This window comes from Dermacentor andersoni, chromosome 3 (assembly GCF_023375885.2).
Source record: "Dermacentor andersoni chromosome 3, qqDerAnde1_hic_scaffold, whole genome shotgun sequence".
Classification (NCBI taxonomy): domain Eukaryota; kingdom Metazoa; phylum Arthropoda; class Arachnida; order Ixodida; family Ixodidae; genus Dermacentor; species Dermacentor andersoni.
This window is the reverse complement of record NC_092816.1, coordinates 163133378-163142864: the sequence shown is the minus strand read 5'-3', so window position 1 is coordinate 163142864 and position 9487 is coordinate 163133378.

Sequence of the window (9487 nt, the reverse complement as noted above, 5' to 3'; positions counted from 1 at the left end):
GGCGCACGTTAAAGAACCCCAGGTGGTCAAAATTTCCAGAGTCCTCCACTACGGCGTGCCTTATAATCTGAAAGCGGTTTTGGCACGTAAAACCCTCTAATTTAATTTGTAATTTAATTTTCGACATGGAACCGGTGGACCCTTACAGAACTCTCTCCAGCCGTAGTTATCTGTTACGGCGTAGACGATACAAGAGTGCACGCAAACCGAGCGTGTTATGACACAGAACATCTTATGACAGCCCAGTGTGCACTTGGAAATGCGTACAACTCATCTCTCTACCATCACGATCTGAGGCATAGGCTTTCAACGATGGTAAGACACGTGCAAATAGTCAACGCAGGCTCATGCGAGATACCGTGATCTACCGTTTAACTTGCTTACAATATATGACACTATACCTTGATCCCTTCGCCTCATTTGCGAACGTTCGTAGTAACTTTGAGGCGTATTCGTGTTTCAGAGACGGAGAGAAATTTCTCTAAAGAAAGGTGCGGACTTGATATGAGCAGCGATGTCTGCTCTGTTTCACTGGGCAAAGAATTCGGCACAAGTAAGTGAAAGAAAAGGCTACCAATCCAGGCCACTCGAGAGGAACGGGCTGAATTCCTTCTTTAATTCTGCGTGCCAAGTAATTCACGTCTTCCTCTCCGTCTGTCTTATGCAAATAATTTCCAAGTGAGTGCCACCTCCCCACTCCGTCGGCGCGGTCGAGCCCCATGACCGTGCCAAATTTTCGGCGTGCCCATGCAGTGCTCACGCACATTAAGAACGAACACAAAAAAAGCGGTACCTCACTTTGGTTGAAAACCATCCAACGAGGCTAATGCACTTATGCAAGCAACATTAATCGGTGTGTAATCTTACCTACAGGCAATCATTAGCATATATACATCCACGTGAAGCCAATTCCCATGAAAAGGTGATCTGATTAACCACTGCATCTAATGTAGCTACATGCTGTGCACATTCACGCATGGGATGAAGTGGAAGAAGCGTGAGAGCGCTCTCATACTTGGCTCATGTAAAGGGCTGTAATACAACCAGCAGGATTTGCAGGACGTGGGTAGCACCACTCCGTGCAGGCGTGCATTCATTCAGAGTTGTTCCACGCTACTTTCCTTCTGCAAGCCGTTGCCTATCTTGAGAAAGCTACAAAATCATTCGTACTTAGTGCAATGGTGATTGATGATGTGAATGGGCTTTATAATCGCATATTGACTCTAAGCACCAATACAGTTCCAGACTTAATTTTGCGGGCGGAAAAAGTGCGCAACGCTTTTCAGTCGACTTTGCGTTGCGGAAGCTCGTGCTTATGTACCCTAAGTGTGCCACGGAAACCACTGTCCGTACAGCCATTCCAGAGGCTGTAAAACACATCGCTATTATTGACAGCCTACCCGCAAAAACTCGCGTCATAGATATTGTTTCATACGCTTTTGCGGGCATCATTCTATCAGCCGCAACCATGAGATTTTGTCTCACTGCAGGGATTGCAGTAAACATCCGGTACCTGGTTGCCAAACATGATCCCGGTATTTGAACGGCCCAAGCAATTATTTCTGCGATATCACTCGACCCAGAGCAGACAACAAGCGCATGCGTTGTTTCTTGACCTTAGTGAGTAGTCATTAACACCGATGAGCTAGTTGCAAAGTGAAACAACCTAAATGTCCTTGCACCAGCTTTAAACAACATAGCAAGAAGAAAACTAGCTCTCAATCTGTCTCTCTCTATATATATATATATATATATATATATATATATATATATATATATATTGCGATAAGTGCATGCGCACCTACAAAAGTAAGAACAAACCTTTATTTCGACGATTTGGCCATACCGCGGCCGAAATGTCAAAAATAAACGTCTTATTTTTTTCTTTTTCACGTGCGCCTGCACTTCTTTCAATTTGTTAAACACTGGATCAGAAGAACTCCTTCCTTCGTATATATATATATATATATATATATATATATATATATACGCAGGAATGAGACGACGAACTTTTTGGAAGACTTCTTTTACTTAACGTTTTCGGCTGGTGGACCAGCCTTCGTCAGAGTACAGTGCCCTGTTTAGGCCCTGTACTCTGACGAAGGCTGGTCCACCAGCCGAAAACGTTAAGTAAAAGAAGTCTTCCAAAAAGGTCGTCGTCTCTTTCCTGCCTATGTTACGTCGGGTCCTGCGTGCTGAACTTTGAAGAAAACCCCTATACATATATATATATATATATATATATATATATATATATATATATATATATATATATATATATATACATTGTTACGCACGAAGAAAACGAAGACCGGTGAACGTGCTTGCGGTCCGGAGTGGGGGAAGGAAGAACGACGCTGAGTTGATCAACCAGCAGGCCGCTCTTGCGCTTACCTTCGCAACCTAAAGTACACGGTCCCCTTCATCCGTAAGGGTGATAAACGATCTCCTTCGCGCGTAACAAAGTGGTGGAGGTGCGGGGACCGCTCACAACAACGGAACCGTCACTGCCGCAGCTTCGTCGAAGCCGTCGACTTGCCGGCCTCTCGCCATCAGCCATGACCGTCTTCGACATGCCAGAAGTAGCTGCTCCGAGGGCAGCGCCTAGCAGTCCACTGCCATACTACCGAGTTCCACCCACCTTCGGAGGCAAAGCGGGGGAAGATGCGGACGAGTGGCTCGTCCACTATAAACGAGTGAGCAAGTCCAACGGGTGGGATGCAACCACTCAGCTCACCAATGTGGTGTTCTCCCTGACCGATACCGCCCTCGTGTGGTACGAGAACCTCGAGGACGCGCTTACGACGTGGGAACATTTTGTTGACAAGTTAAAGGCGTGTTTTGGGGACTCAGTCACCAAAAAAAAGCATGCGGATCAGACACTGTCGCAACGGGCGCAGCTACCAGGTGAGACATGCACAACATATATCGAAGAAGCGTTAAAGCTGTTGCAGGTCGTCAGTGCTCGCATGTAGGAAGAAGATAAAGTTGGACATTTTCTGAAAGGAGTGGCTGAGGATGTGTACAATTTTCTAATTGGAAAGGAGAGCCTCAGTTCTGTGTCCGACGTCATTAGGCACTGCAGAACTTTTGAAACGCTCAAGATGCATCGGATTGCGCCAAAGTTTGGTCGATTGGCAAACGTTACGACGGTTCCAGTGTGGACACGAGTCCTCGCCTCGACCTTCCTTCGACCATCCGACAGATTGTCCGCGAGGAACTTTCCCGCCGCGAAGAGTTGTTGCATTCAACTGCTGACCACCATGGCGTGTACAGGTCACGTGAGGCTATGACGGCGCCACATTCGGCCCCTTGGCAATCGATGGTTACCGCAGCGGCCGTAGAATACAGCGCAGCACCACAGTCGAGGATGACAACACGCCCTCCGACTCCGCGCTATGACCAACGCGCTCAGCGCACGCCTTCTCGACGCCCTATGTATCGTCGTCGCACACGCCACGAACCAATTCACTACACGCGGGAAAATGATAATATCCGCTTCATCGACGAACAACCAAGGTTTCGACCTCTCCCGGTGTGTTATTCCTGCGGTGTACCGGGTCATATATCACGGTTTTGCAACCAGCGTATGACCACGTGGTATGGCCAGCCCTCAGAGTTTTCTCGGCCCTCCGAACGGCCACACGGTGCCCCGTCGCCAGCACACGTATCTTCTTGCGCCGAGTATTGGCCGAGCAGCTCCTGGAATCGCTCCCCGACATCTGACAGGAGTTTGACACCCTCACCGCAACGTGGTGCTCCCCGTTCTCTCTCACCGCTGCGTCACACCACGACCCCTTCGTCACCGGAAAACTAGCTTGCACGGCCGATGGAGGTGAGGTCGCTGGAGACGTGCTACTGACAGAAATACCTCCTGTGTTGATGCTGAAAAACAAAGTGCACGTGCTGGTAGATAATGTCCCTGTGATGGCTCTGGTGGACACCGCCACAACAATTTCGGTCATGAGTGTCTCTTTTAAACACGTGTTAGGGCGAAAGGTTTTGTTTAAATGGGACGAAGATTCAAAGTTCTGTGGCGTGAGTGGCGAGCCGTTGCGACCTATTGGGGTGTGTAGTGCTGACGTGTTTTTGGGAGGCCATGTTATTACGGCACAGTTTGTAATTATTCCTCGGTCGACCCATGATGTTATTCTGGGCATGGACTTCTTGCGGGAGTGTGGTGCTACTGTCGACTGCCGCACAGGGAAGGTATTCATAAGTGGTAGGATTCCATCAGAACTCCTGGAGATGTTATTCTGGGCATGGACTTCTTGCGGGAGTGTGGTGCTACTGTCGACTGCCGCACAGGGAAGGTATTCATAAGTGGTAGGATTCCATCAGAACTCCTGGAGAACCCTTTAGATCGCGAAACTACACTGTGCGTTTCTGGTGGTACGGTCATACCTGCACCATCTACCATTTGCTTTCCCGTTGTCTCTTGCGGCGCTGATTCCGACAGCCTCGAAGCTACCGTAGAACCGATGCACTTTAACTGTGCGAAGAGGAATGTGTTGGTGCCACATTGTGTGGTGTCGATCAAAGGCGGACGCACTGGCTTATGGACCGTAAACTGTTCTAAGGAGCCCGTTATACTACCAGACGGCATGAAATTAGCCTTCGCCAGGGAACACGCGTCCTTATCATGAGTGTCTTATCATGAGTATCAGGAGTGGCTGAACTTACAGATGTGCCGGAAGAACCTGATGGCCACAGTTCGGAAACGGCCCTTTTGTCGATAGTAAATAAACCGCTCAGCACGAGTGAACGCCGAACGTTAGTGGGTGTGCTTTCGAAGCACATTTCGGTATTCGACTTTGCGCAGCAGGACAAAATACCTGCAATCCCTGCGTCTCGAACGCGCCATACCATCAACACGGGTTCGGCGAATCTGATTAGACAGCCATATGTTTCACCATCAGAGCGCCAGATTATCAACGAACAAGTGCACGACATGATGGAAAATGGAGTCGTACAAGAGTCAGCAAGTCCGTGGGCAGCTCCAGCGATTCCTGTTAAAAGAAAGATGGATCTTGGAGATATTGCGTCGACTATCGCCGTTTGAATGCTGTAACAAAAAAGGACGTGTACCCACTCCCACTTATTTATGACGCAATAGACTGCCTTCCCTCCACCTCATACTTTTACTCAGTAGATTTACTATCCGGCTATTGGCAAATTCCGATGCATCCTGACGACAAGGAGAAGACTGCCTTTGTAACCCCTGACGGGCTCTTCGAATTTAATGTGATGCCATTTAGATTGTGCAACGCTCCGGCAACTTTCGAGAGATTTATGGACACTGTTCTGCGCGGCTTAAGTGGAACATCTGCATGTGCTGCCTCGACGACGTCGTCATCTTTGGCCGCACCTTCAGCGAACACAACTCGCGTCTGGATATTGTCCTGAACTGCATCAGAAACGCTAGTCTAGTCTTAAACTCTAAGAAATGCCACTTCGGAGACCGCCAAACCCTTGTGCTTGGGGACCTCGTCGATAAGGATGGCATCTGCCCTGATCCCCAGAAAACAGCAGCCGTTGAAGCGTTCAGTGCACCACGCTCTGTCAAGGAGCTCCGTAGTTTTCTGGGGCTTTGTTCCTATTTCCGCCGTTTTATTCCTAAATTCGCTTTTGAGTGGACACCCCTTTTGAGTGGACTCCAGAATGCGGCTCTTCTTTTCGTCAGTTGAAGTTTCTGCTGACGTTACGACCGGTTCTTCAACACTTTAGTCCTTCAGCTCCGACGGAACTCCATACGGATGCCAGTGGCATAGGTGTTGGTGCCGTCCTGGTTCAACGCTACGGTGACCGCGAACACGTGATCGCATATGCAAGCCACTCATTAAGTAGGCCCGAGCAGAATTACACTGTCACGGAACAAGAATGCCTCGCGGTAATATTTGCGGTTCAGCGGTCTTCGTTCATTGTGGCCGCCGTGCGCGCTGTGCGCTCCGACTGCAAGAATACAGCTTCGCCGTCTTTTATAAGAGCGGTCGACGACACGCTGATGCGGACTGGCTCTCGCGTATGCCACTTAGCTCTACGGACTGTGACGCCGACGGACTTCGATCACCTCGTGGCTTCTGTGTCGCGGCGTTTTCCAGACTTGGTCTGCTTCAAAGCCGAACAGCGAAAGGACGATAAATTAACACCGCTCTTCACCGCTACGACCACCTCGACGACAGCAAATCATTTCTGTGTACGTGATGGACTCCTGTATAAGAACTTTTCCAGCACTGGCGCACGTTTTCTCCTTCTGGTACCGGAGAGCCTTCGCACAGCGATTCTGAGTGCTATGCACGATGACCCTACGTCCGGCCATTTAGGTTCCGCGAAGCACTCAACCGGATTCAGGAACACTTTTATCGGCCTGGAATGCGACAGTCTGTTGAGACGTATGTGGGAAGCTGCATGCAGTGTCAGCGCCACAGACGGCCATTAACTGCTCCAGCTGGTCACCTGCAGCCTATCCCGCCTCCAAGCACGCCTTTCCAACAAGTGGGCATTGACTTCGTAGGCCCCTTTCCAAAATCAGCCAAGGGAAACCGTTGGGTAGTTGTTTGCGTCGACTACCTCCCACGCTACTGCGAGACGGCGGCCGTGCTCTCCGCAACTGCCACTGACGTTTCAACATTCCGGCTGCAATATGTCATCATGCGAGATGGTCCGCCTCGCGTGCTCATCAGCGAGCGTGGACGACAATTCACAGCGGACGTCGTAGAGGAGCTGCTTCGTTTGTGTGAATCCCACTTGCGTCACTCGACACTATACCATCCACAAACGAATGGGCTTAGGGAACGCACCAACCGAACAATTGTAAACATGCTATCTATGTTTGTTTTTATCACGTTTTTCTCTTGAGGATAGTCTTTGGGATTGGCCTCGTGGAGTCCATCGCCACCGTAGCGACAGTATTCATTGCAGGAGCAAGCGTCCCGAATTTGTCCACTGCACACTCGCGAAAAGGCAGGGCGCAGAGTGAACACCCAGTGCCACCTGAGCACAACGATGTCGAATCGCCGCCCGCAGTACCGTTGTCTAAGACAACTCTAGAAAATGCGTGGTCCCATTTCAGACTAATTGTCGCCATTATCACAGTGGGCTGAAGAGCACCGAATATTGTTGGTCAATTACCACACATAATAGGGCATTCTTATAGTGTTCTTGCTGAGCATAAACCGTGTTGTGGTGCTTTCATATTCGTTTTCAGTGCTGACGGCTTCGTCTTTCATTTTTCACTGCATGTTTGGTGTTATGACAGCCACTTTCTTGAAGGGTGTTTTATCTTTTTTGTGCATATTGTTTGGCATCATGGCGCTGCCACGAACGTCACTAACACTGGCTCCGCCAATAAAGCACGGTTTAAACCCTAAATCAGCTTGACTTCACGTATAGCTGAAAGAGCCAGTCCAATCCTCCAATGGCATTAGAACTGCCTTTCAACGATGGAAGTTACGATTCGAGCAGACCAACTGACGTTAAGGTCGGAACAGGGCAAGTTCCTCGGATGACCTCCCTTGTGTGCAGTACTGCCAAGCGCGCTTCGGCTCCTTGTGTTGCGACGAATGCCGTCTTTGTTCTAAGTGAAGGGCACCACTGTGGAGAAGTCCCGGTGTTCAATGTTAACGTCGAAGATCACGCTACTTGAAGGCAACCGAATCACTCTGCTCATTCTTTCTATTTACCGACCAATGAGAATTTAGTCAAAACACATTAGATTCAAAACAAGTTTTTGTGCGTTGTGGAGAATGTGCCATCAACCTTATATACTCAGAACTTATAAATTAAGTACAACAAATTATAATACACAATAACACAATTAATACAATAACATTTATTACAATAAATTAAATAGAAAAGCCTGTTTCGAAAGTGTACGGCTATCACATTTGCAAAGCTTTTAAACAAGAAATAAAGAATAACAGCTCGCAAACCTACAACAATATATTAACATGTACAATAGATACAACGTCGAACAGTAGGTGTTTGCAACATTCAAAACAACACATGCCCACTGAGAGGCTATAAAACATATTTCCTCGGCTATTAAAGACTTGTAACCGTAGGGCAATAAAGATTGAAACGCTCTCTTTTTGAGAAACACGTAATATTCAGAGCACCATAATTGTCTGCCTTTTGTAACGTGGCTAAATATTACTTCGTATCCCCCCTCTTTTCTGCATGGTCTGCATTTTTTTTTTCTGTATTACTTTGCGTGCATGCTGTTTTCTGTGTCACATTGATTTTTATTACTTGGAGCTTTATGTTACGTGTCCTACATTTTCTATATGAAATTCCTACGTACAATTTCATCCACCGTGTTTTGTGTATTCATCCCAATTACCTACATTCTATGCCAGTTATGTTATTTGCCTTAGGCGTACGCGTAATTGGGATTGTTACTTGTTTATTACGTACTATGTATTGTGTCTTTATTTATTCTGCAATAAATGTGTCTTATATATGCTTGTTTCCTCGATTTTTGTACGCTGCCTCTCAGTCAGTAAAGGGGAACCCACGGCTACGTCCAACTGTCATTTATGACAGCTTTTCCTACCAGGCCCTCGCATCGTGTAAAGCCTACTTAGTGCTAATAAAATTCCAGCTTTAACGTTACTTAGTAACTTTATTGTGGAAACAACCTAATCTCTACCTTCCCTCTTGATAGACAAAAGTAGAAGCGAGCCTAGTGTTACCCAGTGGATTGTAGATTTGCGCATATATTTCTCCGCACCATCTTGGTCGGCCTTTTTTCTCCACCTATTTCTGCATTTAGCGCTTCAATGTGGACCCATGGCAACCACTTCTATATACCGCTGGTCGCAAGCACAGCCCTTTAGCTTAGCAGGAGCTCACACTCTTGACGACCTTTATTGTTTCGGTTCATTTACAACGCAAAAGACGCAGAAGGCTAGGTAAGCGTTATTCACACCTACCTTACATCTTGTCATTACCATCATTGTATACAACCCGTCCACGCGGCCTAATCGTAAAAAAGATTATGGGTTTTTACGTGTCAAAAGCACGATCTCATCACGAGGCACGCCGTAATATGGAACCCCGGAAATTTGTGCCAACCGGAGTTCTTCAACGTGCCCCTGAATTAAGCACACGGGTGTTTTCGCATTTCGCCCCTATCGAAATGCGGCCGCTTTGGCCGGTATTCGATCCCGCGACCGGCTTAATCGTATCCACAAATATCTGCTATGCTATAATATAAGATCCGTTACTCACCGGCGACCAACCAACTGTGGACGCTGTCGGGACCATGCTTTGGCACCCGAGAGCAGTAGTTCCAGCGATCCCATGAGCAGCATCGAGGCATCGTGCCTTCTGCTTCGCACTGGCTGCTGACGATCGAAACGAGGCCGAGCGTAGCGTAAGTTGATTTTTTATGGCACCAGTTTATGCTACCTTTTAAGGGCAATCGTAATCACCAAGCCGATTCACGTATTATTCTCCTGCAGAAACTGCGTGTTCGGCACAAAAT